Genomic DNA, 19,774 nt, shown 5'->3' on the forward strand with positions numbered 1-19,774 from the left:
GCAAGAAAGAAACAGCTGACTAAGTAGAGAGAGAGAACATGGAGCGGTGATCCCCATCAGCTTCTTAACTCTTCTAATGTTTAGTTACATGTGTCAGAGAAGTGCTGGTTCGGCCTTCAAAATAAAAGCATGAATTTACAATCATTGCTGACTGGCTGAATGTATGATGACTCTGATGTAAGATAACATCTACAGGAAGTCAGATTTGGGGGCAGAGAAATATTTTCTCTGAGTGGTAACATTTTGAAGCTTGCCATCTTCTAACATGACATTCTGTGATCATGTATTTCTTGTCCATTTGCTTGCCGAGCACGGGTCATGTCTGAGCCAGCAGATAACTCCTAGAAGATGTGCTGAGGCTGGCTCATTCTTCTGGACAGAGAGCCTGGCAACATTAAAGGAATACGCCACTGTTTGTTGAAATAGGGTTATTCACCGTCTCCTCTATATTCATAATAGGTGGGAAAACGCATTTTTGTTTCAGTGTATGCATTGTCTTAGTCCCGCAGCACTAGCTTAGCTGAGTGTAATGAATGGAATCCTATGTTGCCGTTTAGCATGTCGTGAGTAAAAGTGACCCAACAACAACAAAAACAAAACCTAATTACTTCTTGTGGCCTGCGTATTAGTACAAATAGCAATGCAGATTAAGACTAGACGATTTCCTAGGCAGATACTGATTTGGGACTATATTCTGCTACTCGGGCACAGAGATCTCGGCAGCCCGCGGAGCTCCGGCGCAAAGTCAGTAGTAGTCCAGTAACCCAGAAAGGGTGACTTTGCGCCGGTCGTGGAGCTCCGCGGGCTGCCGATATCTCTGTTGCAGTGCTTCGGCTGTAGCCTACTTCCACCCAATATAGTCCCAAGTCAATATCTACCTACCAACCTTTAGTCTGTGATATGGGTGTTCAACAACGCAGCATTCTTGGACCCTTACTTTTTCTTTTATACATCAATGATCTCCCTCAAGTGTGTAATCATTCAAAATGCTTACTGTACGCTGATGATACTGTGATTTTTCTCTCTGACTCAAATCCTGATGTCATAAATTCCAAATTATCATACGATCTTCAGTTCTTACATGACTGTTTGAAAAAGAACCACTGACCATCAAAAAAAGAAAACTGAATGTATGTATTTTCACTCACCCAGAAAAAGTCTTTCATTTAATGTTTCTATTACCTTTGCGAACCAAGATCTTGTCGTCACAAAGACAAATATCTTGGTGTGCTACTTGATTCACACCTTACATACCGGGAACACATTTCTAACTTAACAAAAAAGTTGAATCAGAATCTTTATGTGTATAACAAGATCAGATCATATCTTTCCTTTTCTGTTTTTGAAACCTACCTACATGCAATTGTGTTTTCAACATCTGTCTTCTAATCTGGTCTCTTACCACCAACGAAATTACTGAACCAATAGCACGACTATAAAATCAAGCTCTCAAGATCCGCAGTATCTTCCAAAGTGGTCTCACCACTGCATTGCACTTGCGCGCTCAAACGCTCTGACTTACCAGAACTACAGAAACAGCCATGCTATTGCATTTTATTTTCAGATTCAAAATGGCACTTTACCAGCACTTGCTGGACTTCTCCCAACACACAATATGAGACCAGTATGCCTCACAGGCATTCATTCCAGTCCCCCCCATACAAAAACAACTATGGTCAGAAATCCTTTTTTCATACATACACCAACATTTTGAATGACATTCCCCATCACATCAGAACACTACCATCCATCACATATTTCAAAAAGGCATACAAACTGCTCCTTCTCAACAGTTACACTTGCACACATTGATTTGTTTATGTATTGTCCTAGTCTTGTTTGCACATTGTCTGTATTGTTGTCTTTAGCTGTCTGTATCTGTCTAGCCCATGCTAATGTCCTGTACAAATGTGTCTGTCCTCATGTGCCGTAACTGTATTTTTGTTTTATGTCTCTGCAGAACAGAAACCTGCTGGAAACCAGTTTTTAAACTGACTCAGGCCCGTTTGTTATAACTTAATGTTACTTTTAACTTTCCTGTATAATAAATGAAATGAAATGTTTTCGCCCTTTCATACTACTCGCTATGGCGTAAATTCACACGCAATCGCAATGGTGTTTGTCGGTATGAGTGCAAAATGACACAGGTCTCCCATTGAGAAGGGATTGTCTATTGTCCCACACCTGAAGACACAGAGTGGGAGGGGAGAAATGTATTTAAACCCGTTTTTTGTCATTCGAAATACTCTTGATGAAGGTCCCGAGGGGCTGAAACATTAGTTTTTCCTAAATAAAATTGATGCTATAGCAAGAGCAAAGTGTAGGGTTTTTTTCCTTTTTTTCTTTGTTTCATAGTTGCTGTTCACATATGTTGAGATGAGCCAAAACCCAGTAGAGTTTTTTTTAAACTACAAATCAAGGAATCTGGAAGGCTCATTGATTGCGGTTCACCGGCTCTGCTACAAACCCGGTCTCCTGGGTGAAAGTCCTGTGTTGTTTGACCCATCCACCCCCCCCCTCCAACCTGCCTCGCGAGGATTTTCTGTCTTTCATACTACTCGCTACCGATATCTCTCCTAATACTACGTCATCTTACAGCACCGCGGTCGGGCTGAGAACGAGTTGCCCAAGCATGTCTTTGCATTGGGCTACCAGTGTCGTGCCAAAAAGTGATCATCCGCCGAAAACTGATTGCTGTTATTAAACGTACACAAACACATGTTCGATGAATGCCCAGTTCCTGGGTTCTCCAGCACGTTGTTTTGTTGCCAGCGGTAGCTCACATTTCTCCGGCCATTCTGCGTGCTGAAGCAGCTTCCCAAACAGGCTCCATGCTTCCCCGGCCCGGGCCACATCGCCTAAGCCTACCTGGATGTGTAATGCCTAGACAAAAAAAAGGGGGACATGCCGAATCTCTAGATGAGTCACAGCCAAGACTGGCCTGATTGAACCGCACTTATAGTTAGATAAAGTTGTGAAAAAAGAGAACCAACCAATGGGCCTGTTCCAAACAGCTATGCCCTCCAAACGGGCACTGCACTAGTCTGGATCAACTAGGGCTGTGACGATAACCGCATCACCGCAATACCTGCGGTGACGTGCCACTACCGCGGTGATGACATCACTGCCGCCATCACCACATTTTATTTTTATTTTTTTTACTTTTTGCTGCCGAAGGTTACAAGAGAACACATGTCGTGTGATATTAAATATTATGAAAGCAACAATCATTGTTTAGTTATCCTCATCGACAGTGTAGGAGCCACATAGCGTATGTTGTTTATGGTCAAATTTATATTATTTATTGATTATTGTGTTGTGCGCTTGTATTGTAGGTGGTGGGCATTTTCATCGCGGTTTGAGTGGAAGTTATAACATATTTGTTTGCTTCACCTGATCACCTGGTGAGCCTGGGAGCCAACACTTTCTGTTGACCAATGTTGCGGCTGTAAGCGGTCCAACATAGTGCTGCCGCGAGAAATTAAACACAGAGATGCATAAACACACTGTGACGCGCTCAAGGATTGTATTGCAAGGATTTATTCTGCCACACTAACACGCAAATTTCGACTCACAAAGTAACTTTACATTTGGTAACTGCAGTGCTAGTTGTATTTTACGTGTGGAGGAATAAATCATTGCAATACAATCGTGAGCGCGTTACAGTGTGTTTATGTATCTCTCGGTGTACTTTGTTGTATTCTCTCCTATTTGAAGAGGTTATGGAGAGAAACAAAAAACTTTTATTATTGATTTTTATTTGATTATTATTATTATTATTATTATTATTATTATTATTATTATTATTATTATTATTATTATTACCACCACACTACTACTACTACTACTACAGGTAACGTTTAATATAATACACAGTTGGGAAGGCAAAGACATTTCTCTGTTCTCAGCAGAGGTGGACATTACCGCTGCAGTGTTTACCATTGCACTTTAGCCTAGCAGCTAGTGGAGTTTCCTTCTGTTTATAGATTAATCCTGACAAAACCGCACGGTTAAATGTCAGCCTGCATGCACGTTTTGTAGCCTAAACAGAGCAGCTCATGTTGGTAGTGAGAGCAACAAGTTAGCGGAGTGCCGAGTTGCCCTCTCTGCTCTCTGTCTGCTCAGCTGTTAGACCGCTGTGCTGCCAAGTGTCTGCACTCGCCATTGTCGGCTAACAATTACTTTATTTTTAACTTTATCGACAATAGAGCTTTCTGAACTGTCTGTGGAATAGATCAACGGAGAGGAGAAAAGGCAACGCGGCCTTAAATGACAGCAAGACACAGTAAAGACTCTGACATTGAGCTGAAATGGAAACACTGCAATCTTTTTATACAGTCTATGACTGCAACATATGTTGTATGGTTTAAGCCGATGCTTTTTCGGGGGTAACGTTATTCACTCTACTGGCAGTACTGACAACAGATAAAGCCACCGTCTTGAGAAGCTGCACTCATACACTAGGCCTACTCTCCGTTACCGCTCGCTCTCCTTGCGCGACCACACGAGCACTGACATCACACACTTAAGGCACCCTGCTATTCTTGCTCTAACTTACACTACTTTCTTAAGGGGGTTGCAGTTAACCGCCGTACCGCGGTGATACGTTGCTTCTTCACCGCGGTAAGAAAAAAACTATACCGTCACAGGCCTAGGATCAACTACAGGCTTGTAGCAGTTCAAACAATTCATTTGAAATGGGTCCCATATGTTCTTTGACAGTTTGTGGAAGTGCACGTGAGGTTGGAACTGATGTGTGTTATAACACAGAACAAAATCTGATTAAAAAACATCAGCCAGTACAGTACACTGAAGAAACTTTCAACATTATCTTCTGTCCCATTTTATGTGGCGAATTTTAGACTATTACTATAACTATTATTACACGTTTTATATAACAAATGGTCAACAATGGTGCATTTCATTCAATATGCGATATACTGTGCCCACACAACACGCAGGCTGTAAGAACACTTCCTTCCAATAGACAGAGAGCTTCTTATTACTGCCACCATGGCAGAACTGAACAGAACACAGTGCAAAACAGCAGCCTTTGTCCTCTCATCACTCCCACAGCGGGTTTCCAGGAACACTGAGATGCTCACGGATCATTTTACATGAAACTGATAGTGTTCAGCAGGAGCTGACGTGCTGCTTTCACTAGTTCTGCCTTTCTCCTCTGCAGCTTGACCCTGAAACCAGGGAGTGAAGCAAACCCTGATATTTTTTAGAAGTAGTGAAATGGCTTCACAGATCTTACACGTATAATGCCTCCTTGGATCTGGTTCCTGTCTGCTAGCTCTGGACTCAAACACTTATGGCACGCATCATTTCTTTTATCTCGTGTGAGCAGTTTATCTAGTCGGACGTAGTTCTCCCGAGGCAAACAGCAAGACTTCACCTGCTAACAGTGACATCATGTGAGTGCAGGTGATTCACTCGACAGAGGTGTGAGGAAGGGAAGCACTTATTGACCTTCATTTTACAAGCTGAGAAAATATGCTTCATTAAGGACACACATCACACAGAGAGGAAACCTATCAGTTGCAGTTTAACATTTAAACTTTTTCACTTGAATTCACCAGATACATGATTTGTTTTTTCTCCCCCTGTATATTTTGATCCAATGTCTCCGTGAGGGTCAGGTTTTGATAGCTGCCTTTGCTCTGGGGCGAACAAATATTTTGTCTGTCCTCCTTTTTTATTAGTAATGCTCTAAACATTGGAGTAGCAGGCTTCTCATTTTCAGCTAATGCTAACAAGTAGTGACATACTTACGCAATGAATTGTTTCAGGTGGCAGATAATATCAGCTGTAACAGTTAATGGTAAAGCTATTAGCTACTGTCTGAAGCAGCAGTTTAACCAACATGGCATCATGACTTTGCGTAAATATACACGCCAACTTTCTTAAGCTAAGTGGCGTGTTATCTGTACGCTTTTTGAGCTATCCATGTGTATGTCTACGCTGTATAGAGCGGACGTACACATACACGCCACTTGGCATGTTATCGCGAGGAGAACGTGTTATCGCAAGAATCTACGGTTGAGTTTAGGAAAAGAACAGGGTTGGGTTTAGGAAATAAAAAAACTGGTCCCACACGGGACAAGGAAACGTCACACGCGGGACGCGATCCCTGGTCTCCGTTCTCCTTGGTGAAAGTCCTGTGTTTGTTGATTTTCGCCCTTTCATACTACTCGCTATGGCGTAAATTCACACGCAATCGCAAGGTAATGTTAGTCAGTGGAGGCCAAACGGCATTAACATACACGCTACAAAACGAGTATGTGTCTTGATAACACGGCAATAATGACATACGAATTGGCGTGTCATACCTACGCCACTTCATGAGATCAGTCTGGTTTAACAAAGCCAACAGAATGGCGAGTCTCTTCTAATGAAACAATATAGCTGTCAGAATCTCCCAGTTAGACTTTCATTCATACCATATCAATCATTTAAGCTTTAATTTAATAGTTCTCTAAACTGCCACTCAAAACTGCTTCTGCCTTCTCGGCCAACAAAAAGTAGAGAATCTGTAAAGCCGTTGTCACATATGAACTCTGATGAATCAGGTTTGGATATTATCCGAAGTTTCCCTTCCTCACATGTAGCATCAACAGCAAATTGATCGTTTCAGAAGCATTCTCACTTCCTGGAAATCCTCCGTTTAGTTTAGGCGAGGGGTGGCGCTGGTAAGAGCATGCAGGAGGCAGGATATGACTCAGCAGATTACATCGCAGTCACAGAGCCGCTTCCTAATTTGGTCATAAACAACAGAGTCTCTCGCCGTTCCTTGAATCTCGCGGTTAAGTCATTTTTTTCTTGCCGTATCCGTGTAAATCACTCTTCTTCACCCTTGGATGTTTGTTTTCTTCTGGTTTCGCACCAGCCGCATGATAGAAACATCATCAACGCGGCCACTCGCTCGCTGTGACCTCTCTGGACAATAACTGTACGTACACGCCACCAACGCTCTGTCAAGGACGTTTGTCAAAATGACAGCAGGTAACGTTAACTGGTCCCTATACACAAACAATGTCATATCATAAATGATAGGGAATCCAGCAACGGCCATTATGAGCTTTTCCTTCATTTTTATGGAACTAATGTTCTGGTAGGAACCAAAGTTTACATCGTATGTTTCTCCGGAATCAGCCAGCGCGAAGGACGTCTATATTCCAACTGGTTGCTGGCATTTGCCGCTGCTTGCCGCTGAACCACGTCATAGCTCATTACCATAAAGTTGACAAACTATCAACTTTCTGATTGACGCTCTGGATGCTCAAAACGCGACGCCGACAGATTTGCCGCTCCTTGCAGCTGAGAGAACCTTCCATTGAAAATGAATGACTTCCGGTAACTTTAGAAGCTCAAGTTGGCGGCGGTGTGTACGTACAGTAAGCCACTCTGTTCACATAATCGGACACTAACCAGACTTTGTACTCAGGAGCTGGCAGGGTAAAGACCATTTAATGTCCACTCCAACTGATTTTCAAAAACAGCTCCTCCAGAGAATGTTAGACAAGTTCATGTTTGTAGTGCATGATGGGAAAGGGGTTGAATTTTGACCTTTTTTTTTTCCTTTAGTTACAAATGTTGAAACCTTAACCTAAATGGGTTTATAAAGGTTTCATGAGGGTTCAGATTCCATTGGCCCTGTGGTGACAGTTTGGGTGTTTTGGCCATAGACCATCTGCTGTGGGTGCGTCCACCCGTGAGCATGATTAGAGCCAGAAACAACAGAAATATGAAGCCTTTCAAGAAGAACCACAAGTAAATATTGGAAGTCATTCATGTTATCACTTCTAACTCTGGTAATCCTGTTATGCCATGTCAAACTGTCTACATAGATCAGACACAGATAATCAATACACTGATCAAATGTAACCAAATTAAGTCAATATAAAACTGGGACTGTTATAAAACAGTTTGTGTAGTTAGTACATTGTGCTTGACATATTTCAAATATAAATTGTATCTAAACAATCTAGGATGACACAGACAGCAGGACAGGAGCATAACTCTGTCTTCTGTTGTCCCGTCTGGACAATGATGTCACTGTTGCTGGGTGAACTGACCGACAACAGGTGACATGCAGACAGATGCTAAGTCAACGCTGCAGCTCTATGAAGGACGTGACATCACACTGAGCAAAGGATCAATACAAACATTACTTCTGTTGTATTGAGACATACACATCTTTGAACATCACATGTAACCAGACAGAACTAAGGTAAATATCTCTTAAGGCTGCAGAACACAACCTAGATAGCTAGACAGAAGGATGACACATTTTGTAAGGCATTTGCCTGCATGCCTTGCAAGAAAGCAGATATTTATGGGCCAAAGAATGGATAGGTGGATGGCGCTAAAAGCTAAAGCTAGTTCCTCCTATGAGTCGGAAGACAGACACAGAGCTAACCCTCAATCAGAAGCCTGGATTGTAAATGCTAAACCTGCTTTAGGTGATAATACTGACGCTAAGGAAAGGGAATAGTGTGACCTGCTGCCATCTAAATCCTACAGTAGCTCCACTCCTTCTCAAACAGCCGCTGAAACTTACGAGTCTCGAGTCATCTGGGCGTCTCGGGTGAATCCGGCACCTCCACCTAAAAGAGAAGCTGCTGTTGGGCGTTTGGTCCAATTCCTGAAGTGTCCACTTTCTCCACAGACTGAGTGAGTGAGCAGCTGCGTGGCTGGCTCCACCACGGACTGGCTGACTTCAGAGGGGGGAGGTCAACCGGCGTTTAATGGACAGTGACAGTGGCGAGGCCCCCACCGACAAGGTCTGCTGGTAACACCTCCTCCTCATTTCCCCCATGCACCCACCCACACTGCAGCCAGGGCTAAAAGTGGAGCAGCTGGGTGGAGGAGTGGGGGGTGCAATGGGTCTACAGTTGGGGGTTGTCTCTCTGTCCTTTCCTAAAATAGACATTCTGACCTGCACACGTCATCAGCCTGGAAAATGTGCGGGATTGTTAGAAGTTTACTCATGCTGATACAGATGTTACCACCTGGTACCAAAGAAGGAGACGTGCCATCCCAAGTCTGTGACATCATCCTTCCAAGTCTCAGTCAAACCTAGCTCATGGTGGCCTAGCTAAAGTGTCAACCTTTACGCACAAAGGTAAGTTCCCCAGTTAGAAAAAATAACTTGGGTTATCACAGTGGGCTAGGACAAAATGGTGTTGGGTGGAAGTTGGAAAGATGTTGGCAATTGGTTGCATTATGGGAAATGTAGGGTCCATCATTTTTGGGGCTTGACCCATACAAGGGACTAAAAGTCAGGACGTCTACTGTAGGTCTCTGCTACTTTGATTTTGGGCATTTTGGGCGTCTCTTTGACTCTCCCAACTTCATTAAATTATTATCCTAAATCACTCCTGACCAATAAATTCACTTTGGAGATGCATGCTCAAAATATCATTAGGCCAATAAATGTTGTGAAGATAACACCCTTTTCTACACCAGTCATCAGTATGGTTGGGTCTCGTAACGTATCATAACAAATCTGATTCCAATTCTTTGAGGGGCGGGGTCAAATCAGGTCACATGCTTATGATGAATGTATTTCGTCGAGACAACAAAGAAATACAAAAGACCCGTGCCCTTGGAAAGGAATTGGGAAGGCATTATGATGCAGCCAGTAGAAAGGCCATTCAGAAGAGGTAGAGGCTGTGGGCAACATGCTGTCTTTGAAGGATACTGAGGCCTTGACTAAACTGAATTAATAAGGGTAGAAGTGGAACCTGAGTTCAATGTGAAAACGTCACAGTTGGTAGTATATCAGTACTCTTGAGCCATGAGTTCCATATACTACAGAGGTCTGTATATAGCCTGGCTGGATCCATAGAGATGTTCATGAAAACAGTCAGCAGACCCGTTCTATGGATGAAATCTCCCCATCGTCATTTATTGAGGGCCAGTGGAGTATGGGTGCAGAGGGGGAGGGAACCTGTGATCCTACATGGCTTTGAATGGCATGTGCTATATTCACCTGAGAAAGGCCAACACAGGTGATTAATGACGCTGTGTCAGTGACACTCAGTCACATATGGCCCTGACCCTAAAAGAATATGTAGGTCATGTAAAATACACCATGGAGGTCAAAGGTTAAAATGTATCCGGTGTCTGTCATCAGACCAACCAGTCGGTCATGTTTACTGGTGTGAGCCACTGCTACAGTATGTCAGCTCCTAAATAACCTGAGCTGTCTGCAGATTCCTCATCCTTCTATCACCAAAGACCCAAATAGATACAGTACGCCTGTCATCGTGCTAGTCTGGGGCAAAATAATGCTGTTTTAATTCAACAGGGAGTGAAACCTTGGTTCTCTGGTAGCCAAAATCCAGGTTAATATATAGACTAACTGTAGCGTACAACAATGAGGCATTTTATTTCCCAATCAAGACGCTAAAAAGTTCAGAAGTCTTAAAAAAAACTAAATTACATTTCTATCAATGTTCCACTAATGAAGCCAAATTAAGGGTATAATGAAGAGGCTGACTCTAGATTTGAGTAACAGAGGTTGAAACAGGAGCACTACATACAACCAGTGGAGAAACAGGCAGAGACAGACAGAGAGACAGGCAGAAAGACAGAGACAGACAGAGGGACAGGCAGACAGGCAAAAACAGACAGAGGGACAGGCAGACAGGCAGAGACAGACAGAGGGACAGGCAGACAAGCAGAGACAGACAGAGGGACAGGCAGACAGGCAGAGACAGACAGAGGGACAGGCAGAAACAGACAGAGGGACAGGCAGACAGGCAGAAGCAGACAGAGGGACAGGCAGCCAGGCAGAGACAGACAGAGGGACAGGCAGACAGGCAGAAACAGACAGAGGGACAGGCAGACAGGCAGAAACAGACAGAGGGACAGGCAGACAGGCAGAAACAGACAGAGGGATAGGCAGACAGGCACAGGCAGAGAGGCAGAGACAGAGGCAGAGGAAGGCAGGCAGAGACAGACAGGCAGAGGAAGGGAAAGCAGTTATCCATGGCAATAAACAGAAAGAGCCAATGTATCACTTCTTTTACACTCCCCACCCCCCCTGCCTTCCACCCTCTCTCAAACACACTCTCCATTCATCCATCCCTTTCCCTCCAGCCCATTTTTTTTCCCTTCTTCCCTCAGTATGTCCTCTTTCCCACTCTCTGTCCTAAACTCTGCACACTCTCTCTCATTCTCTCTCCGTCCATTCACCGTCTCTCATCTCATCTCCTCAGCTCACCTCTCATGCTAATAGCCCATTGATGCGGTCTCTATGGTGATGTACTTTTCATTCTATTGGAGAGGAACGGGCCAGTGGACTGACAGGATTAGGGACAAACAGAGCAATGTGTGTGTAATAAATGTGTGTGTAGCTACACAGAGTGAGGAACCGATTATTCCAGGTTTCTCTTTTTAAAGCTGTGTGTGTGTGTGTGTGTGTGTGTGTGTGTGTGTGTGTGTGTGTGTGTGTGTGTGTGTGTGTGTGTGTGTGTGTGTGCATGAAAAACAAAACATAGATCTGCCAGCATGGGGTTGCTGACACAGCTATCTGCAGCCAAGCATTAGCTGTGTTTGGTAAGACGCTCTGTTGCTACAATATGTTCACATTTATCAAACTCCAGTGTGGTTACATCTGGAAAATATGAGAGCTGAAAGAGCAATTTACATGTTTTAGTCACAAACAGTTACATGTGGCAGCTGCCTGGTATGGGCTACTAATGTTGATGTTACAGCGTGCTGCTCTGCCCCCAGTTGGACAAGAAATCAAGTAATGCATGCACTGGGTGACTTCGCCAGATTATTCCAATTCCACAACTCAGGTTGGCTGATGTCACCTGGTTTATCCATGCACACTGTACAGGTAGTAAGCACTCGACTCATTATGCCACTGACAGGTTGGAGGCACTCTCACTTGCTGAACACTTTGAATGATTAGTCCGATACCAGAGACATGGAGTATCAGAACATGCTGATGGAGTTATCTCACACGCCAAACCTCATTATTTCTGGTGTTAAATATATATTTTATTCATTAAAGTAGTTAAAGCTGCTTTAATGCAGCTCAGCCGCTCCAGTAAGATAACAGAAGCCTTCATCATATTCAACCTGAGTAATCCACAGCATTAACGCTTCTGTCTGAACGGTATCTTCAGGAAACTGCTGAGCTGCTGGTGGCGTGAGGGCAATTTCAATGCCATACTACTGTCAGATAGCTCTGGGCTATATGTTATGGAGCGCCTGCGTGATGGTTAAAGTGAAAGGTAATCACATTCTCATGCTATTGTTCATGTCTTTCTCATTCGGTCTGCGTACAGCAATAGCCTTAATACCCTCACAGCTCAAAATCAACACCAGACAAACAAAGAAATACATCGCTATGTAGGCCTATGTCTTTTAAGTTCAACAGAGGAGGACAAGGACCTGCTCATGTTGACTCACACACAGCTTTAGAATCTCCTCTCGAGCAAAATAAGAGTCTACTGACATGCTTCTTGCTTATGTTAAAAAGGGTTTGTTGGGGCCCCTGCCACCTCTGCAGCCGCTCTGTGCTGAGCCTGAGGAACTGCACTCACAGAGGCATCTGTTTGGGTGTGTTGGGGTTTTATTTAGGACTTTCAGGGACTGTTTCCTGGGTTTACAGACAGCTGCCATAACAAGGCTGAAGGCCTCTGCAGACGTGTAAGACGATGAGCTACAGAAAGTCTAAACATACATGCACAACATGGATGATGTACTCATTAAAGGGGTTTTCACACGGAGCAGTTTGGTCCATTTCATGCGAACCCTGGAGCCTTTCGTGTGATAGTCTGGTTGGTTCCAGGGGAAAAAATAGCCTTAATAATCTAAAACAGGAGCGCCTGGGTAGCTCACCTGGTAGAACATGCACCCATATACAGAGGCTCAGTCCTCGACACAGTGGTCGCAGGTTCGATTCTGATCCGTGGCACTTTGCTGCATGTTATTCCCACTCGCTCTCCCCTTTCATGACAAATAAAGGCCTAAAATAAAAAATTCTAAAAGAATTTGGAGATTTGTTCAGCTTCCTCTGTTTACACTGCTGTCGTCTGTGGGATTGTTTCCCCCAGAAAGGGGCGTGGTCTGATGTACTGAAAGACTTAACGATTCACTCACTCACGGTTGGAAATAAATAATATACAAAGGCTTAGACTGCATCCCTGTTGCTATGGTTCCTCATTTTAGATACAGGCTGATACTATGTAGCCAGCACATTCATTTAGACATTGAACAGACAGTTTCACTGGAAGTATTCCCCCAGACCATGGTATAAATGTAAGGTACTGGTTACCACTATTACCATCTTAAGGCCCTGACTCACCAACCTGATAATCGGCCATCAGACAGTCTGGCGAGGTCGGTGACTCAAGTCTGTTCCGTGTGTTCCGTGCCGTCGTCCAGGCAGTCGTAAATGACGAGCAGGATGAGTGTGATTAAGCCTCTCAAAATCTGACAAAAATCTTTTAAACTGACCTTTGTCGATCTGAAATGAAGACAGATTCAGCAACTACATGGCCTATTTCTCGCTTAAAATGTTTTCAGAAACACATTTTGGTGAACTATCTTCGTAAAATATGAGTTTGTATTCCGAATGAAGCCGCCATTATGCCCGGTTGAAAAATCTGTGTGACGCGTTCGTCCAATCAGCTGGTTTTCATTTTTTGGGCGACAATACAGATTAGCGCCGCCTGCTGTTATGGAGACGTATTAGGTCTCGCGCACGCGCAGAACGTACTCTCATGTCGGCGTAGCTTAGGTGTGTTCTGAGGCACTTTTTGGACCTCGGTCAGTCCGACTGCCTTTTCTGCCAACGGTCGGCCGTCAGGTTGGTGTGTCAGGGGCTTTAGTTTAGTGTGTTAGCGTGCTAACATTTGCTAAATAGCACAAAGTATAGCTGAGGCTGATGGGAATATCATTCATCAACCAAAGTGTTGCACAAATTGCATGGTAATCCATCCAAAAGTTGGTCTTTGGTGTTTTTTGCCCCCAACGTCTTCTTCAAGGCAGCGTGGCAATGGTTATCTTTAGGGTTAAGGTTAGGGTTAGCTGCCTGGAAGGCACCGTTGGAGGCAAAAAACACCATCAAGCCCAAAAGTTGTGGAGATCTTATACTCTGAGCCACAAAGTTCCTGGCAGGCCTGTCCTGCAGGCGGGGGCTGGGGGTTGCGGAAAGGTTTGAGCTGCTGGTGGCACTAGAGGAAGTCAGTGGATCACCAAAGTCATTAGGATTCATTTTCTCAGCACCATGAATCTCAGGCAATTCATCCAATAGCTGTCGAGATATTTAAGTGTGGACAAAAGTGGGGGACTGACTAACAGCGTGGAGTTACCAAGAGTGCTCTGCTGCAGCTCACAGGTACACACTAAATAAAACAATGGGTGGAAGAACAAAGCAGCAATGTTAAATTGGGACTGCCCTGCAGAGTCTCCTTGCAGGGCCTCAGCAGCTAATTGTGACCATGATGTCAAGAAGACTGCAGGGGTCGCAGCACAGAGCTCTGGATCCAGCCTGCTGCTGTGGTCAGAAATAAAGATAGAGAGAAGGAGTACGACGGCTGGTAATAAGCTGATTGATGGTGGAAAGGCAAAGAGGAATGGAGCCTGCAGAGGAGGGGAAGCCGTTTCACACTTTACATGTTAGGCTGACAGCAAACAGACAGCAGTGCACGCCTTCATTAATTATATTGTTAGTCCTTTTTATTAAAGCTGACTGTTTTGTAATTTTTATTTCATTCACACTGTTCAACCTTTTGAAAATCTTTCATTATTTTCTTATTGAGAAACCGCTTTTGCATTTCAGCTCATCCTCCCACTGGCGCCCCGTTTACTGGGCATGTTTTCTACTGCTGAATAAAAGAAACACAGCAATTAACCTTAAAGCAAACAGATTGATCCTGCTGGGCCTCCGTACCTGCTGTGGTTTTTGGTGTTGTGATTGGGGTCAGATGAGATGACACATCATAAACCTACTGGTAGGCTGTATGTGTGTGTATGTGTTTGCAGAAACTGTGTAGTCTCGCTTTGCCAGACCCTCCTCCAAAGCTCGCTGGAGGAGGGTCTGGCTACTCCACATAGCATTCGGGGATGGGAGGAAAGCTCTGGTTTATTGGCATTTCTTTAAACCAATCACAATCGTCTTGGGTGGTTCTAGGCACCGGAGAAAAGCCACGGTGCCTCTGCTAAATAGTCTTGAGGAACCAGCACAACGCACCAGCTAAGCATACAGCCAATCCCATTCTTCTCTTTTTAAAGGAAGTCATAATACAGAACAGAACTGCTGAAAATAAACAAATAACAATAAATGAAATCTCAGATGCAACACTGATCAGTGTGCGAGATATCCTGCTGACAGGTTTGACTGAAACTCAAGTCAAATGTAAAGTCATATCTTTCAGTGATTCAAAAGAAGTGTTTGCTGCTGTTCACAATCTGTGACATCTCAGCCTTGAGGTGACATCACTGCTTGGACCTTTTGGTCGCATGTTCACAGAGTGTCACACTCATATTACATGAACACTAACAGAACGCGTACATGAATTGGGTTTTTTATAGTATGGGATTAGAGTGAAAAGAATGTTACATAAGGCCTTGGTTGACAAAATAAAAGCCCTTTTATAGGCAGAATCCTCCATGTTAGGTAGCAGCAGATATACTGGTGAGAATACTGACAATATAAAACAAACCTTTCCTTTTTCACCTTGCACTGTCAGACCCAAGCACTGCCACAGCACAGCGATCTGTACATCCTGCATCCAAGTGTTGTGAGGCTTCATTAAAGTGATCCATTCAACTGTCTTTGGTTTGTATAATGTTTCTGTGTCTCCCTGCTTATGTTTCCAAGCCTTAGCAAACAGATAAGTGTAAGTGTGTCTCTGTGTTGTTGGTGTTTGTGCAAAGACAACAGGACAGGAGCTCAGCCAAAGCATCAGCAGAAACAAAAAGCTCCCCTCCTCTCACATGGCTTTCCCTTGGCTTTGCATTTTCTCAATTACTGAAAATATTTACGGAAGTCAAGCTTGCCACCTCCCATGCCTCCAATATCATAAAACCTGGCCATCACTCTTTCCTGCCTATCCTCCCCTCCTGAGACACCAACACACTATTTCTGATGATGGTGCACCGTGGCTGTTAATTCCTTAGACAGGGTTAGGGACAGTCCGTGATGTATAAGAGTCCCATATTGATATTGGTACTTGGGGAGGGTACATTCTAAGCAGAACATTTTACATCGTAAAAATCGTCTTGTCAGCCCCGGCACATAAGCCTGCTCGTTTGTCCGGATGTGCCTGCTTGCAGTCTAAATATGTCACATAAAATTTGATGAAAGTGATGCTTTTGAAAACATGATATTTCGGACAATAAATGAAAGATTTTTGAAATGGCATGTCTATTTTGTCTCGGCGGAGCTGAGATAAGAACAATCAGAACACGGCAACAACCCGCCCAGAACTGCAGACAATTCACCACTGCGGGTCAACTACATAACGCCTAGTGTCTACGTCGGTAGGATTAGTGCCGTGTGTGCGTGTGTGTATTTGTGTGTATGTTTGTGTGTGTTGTAGTAAAGAGAGAGAATGGGAGAAGGAAGTTTGTGTGAGGTGGACCTGGTCAGCTGTTGCTACTGTCATATGCTGCACTGTCTCTTCATGTGGCACATTTTGTTTGGCACATTGTATGGGTCACTTCTTATATCATGTGTAATGTGTAATCAAGTGATGACTGATTAACAGTAATGTAAATGCTAAATGCCCCAATACCTGTTGATACTACAATAATGCAAAGTATAGGCTCTTAACCTGGCAGTTTTGCACATATCATGTAAGACTCAATTTCTCCATTTCTTTGCACAAAACTCTCCAGAAAGTGCCATTTAACGGTTTATTTATTTTAAAAGATTTGACCCCCCCTAGGGAAAGCCCCCCCACATAACAAATCCCAATTTAACCCCTGGTGATAATGATACATGTAATAAATGTAGTTTATTCACTGCTCTGGAGGCGAGGCTTAGTAAGTTAGAGGCACGATTCTGCACCATGGAATCAAAATCGTATGCTAGCCAGCGCCCCGTAGCTGATGCAGGCCAACATACTGTAGCTTCTGTAAGCAGTCCCCCCGGCCATGGCCCCAAGCAGCCGGGCGAGTGGGTGACTGTCTAAAGGAAGTGTAGCGCTAGCTCTAAACCGGGGAGCGTACAATGGTGGCAGTTGCTCTAAACTGGAGCCTATGGCTAACCACCAACATCTTCACCTTTCTAACAGTTTCTCCCCACTCAGAGATAAACCCGCTGAAAAGCCAGCTCTGGTTATTGGGAGCTCTATACTGCGGAACGTGAAGTTGGCGGCTCCAGTGGCTGCGGCCGTGTGCGTCCCTGGGGCCAGAGCGGGTGATGTGGAATCCCATCTAAAGCTGCTGGCTAAAAATAAAAATAACCATAAATACAGTAAGATCATACTTCACGTAGGTGATAATGATACCCAATTATACCCAATTACGCAAATCGGAGATCACTCAAAATGAATGTTAAGTAGGGCTGAACGATTAATTGCATTTGCGATAATATCGCGATATGTTAAAACGCTGGGAGGAGGCCTCGGGGAAGACCCAGGACTAGGTGGAGGGATTATATCTCCAACCTGGCCTGGGAACGCCTCGGGATCCCCCAGTCGGAGCTGGTTAATGTTGCTCGGGAAAGGGAAGTTTGGGGTCCCCTGCTGGAGCTGCTCCCCCCGCGACCCGACACCGGATAAGCGGACGAAGATGGATGGATAGATGGATGTTAAAACGCGATTTCCTAATCGCAAAGGCTGTGATTTGGTCTCGATTTGATGACTCCGAGAGCCAATCAGTCTGCACTACGCAGAGAATGCATCAACTTAGCACACTAACGCTACACTGTACCTTGAGCTGATCTCTGTCATTCAAACAATTCTGACTTGAAGTTTAAATCTTTTACAGCCATTTTAATAAAATGAAGGGTTTTGCTCGGGCTCGAGTCCATACATGCAGTTAATGGATACAGGCACGCAGAACTGAAGGCTCGGTTGGCAACGAGCTAGCTCTGATTAGCGGTTAGCTCCGGTTAGCGGTTAGCTCCGTTATAAAGATATGGGTGGAGGAGCTGCCACTGAGAGGGGTAACAACCAGACTGATAAATGACGGTTCGGCGAGCTTTCACAGCAGCGTGGCCGCGGTGTTTCAACGGTTTTATTAGTACAGTTAATCCCGCGGCAAGACCAGCAGCAGCTAACGTAACAATAGCCTCTCTGAGCTAGTGCAGTGTTGACGGTGTCATGCACACGGCACGCAACTTCACGAGGGGGAGGGGCTGGAGGCAGCTCCTCTCTGTGCACTGTAAAAAAATGTGTGTATGTATGTATATGTATGTATGTATGTGTGTGTATGTATGTATGTATGTGTGTGTGTGTGTGTATGTATGTGTATGTATAGGTGTGTGTGTATATATATATATATTTCTCTGAACGATCCCAATTTTTTAATGTTAAAGATAAACCCTCCAAGCACGCTAAAGTTAGCCATGGCGTTCCTCAAGGCTCAGTGCTTGGACCAATTCTATTTTCCTTATATATGCTTCCTCTAGGTAATATTATTAGGAAACACTCAATTAACTATCACTATTACGCAGACGATACCCAATTATATCTGTCAATTAAGCCAGATGAAAGTGGTCAGTTAGCAAGACTTCAAACGTGTATTGAGGATATAAAATCATGGATGACCCACAATTTCTTGATGTTAAACTCAGACAAAACTGAAGTTATTGTGATAGGACCAACGCACTGCCGAACTTCGTTTTCGAAAGATATAGTTACTCTGGATGGTATTACCCTGGCCTCCAGCACTGCTGTCAGAAATCTAGGAGTTATTTTTTATTAGGATATATCCTTCAACGCCCACTTAAAACAAACCTCAAGAATAGCCTTTTTCCATCTTCGTAACATTGCCAAAATTAGGAATATCCTGTCTCAAAACGATGCTGAAAAACTAGTCCATGCATTCGTTACTTCTAGACTAGATTACTGCAATTCCTTATTATCAGGTTGCCCAAATAAGTCCCTTAAGACTCTCCAACTGATCCAGAATGCTGCAAGACGTGTTCTGACGAGAACTAAGAGAAGAGATCATATTTCTCCTGTATTAGCTTCTCTGCATTGGCTTCCAGTGAAATCGAGGATCGAATTTAAAATCCTCCTCCTGACTTACAAAGCTCTAAATGGTCAAGCACCATCATACTTAGAAGAACTCATAGTACCTTATTGTCCCACTAGAGCACTGCGCTCCCGGAATGCGGGGCTACTTATGGTTCCTAGAGTCTCTGGAAGTAGACTGGGGCCAGGGCCTTCAGCTATCAGGCTCCAGTATTGTGGAACCAGCTCCCAGTCTGGGTTCGAGGAGCAGACACCGTCACCACATTTAAGAGTAAACTGAAAACCCTCCTCTTTGATAAAGCTTATAGTTAGGGAACGAGACGTTGAAGCGTCCACCTAACCCGGCCCACTGCTTCTCCTCGTAGTCATCAGTTTTATATACTGTATAATTAATAATCTAGCGAGAGTAGAGGGAGGCAGGCCAGTACAGCCCGATCCGGTTGGGGAGAGTTCTAGCCCGACCAGGCACCTCTCTTTAACCTGCCTCTCTTAAGTTATGCTATTCAATTCTAGACTGCCGGGGAGGCTGTTCCTCCCTAAGACACACTGAGCTGCTCTCTCATCTCTACTTGTTACTTTTGTATGTATCCGGTCCC

The sequence above is a fragment of the Perca flavescens genome, chromosome 18 (genome assembly GCF_004354835.1).
Source record: "Perca flavescens isolate YP-PL-M2 chromosome 18, PFLA_1.0, whole genome shotgun sequence".
Lineage (NCBI taxonomy): Eukaryota > Metazoa > Chordata > Actinopteri > Perciformes > Percidae > Perca > Perca flavescens.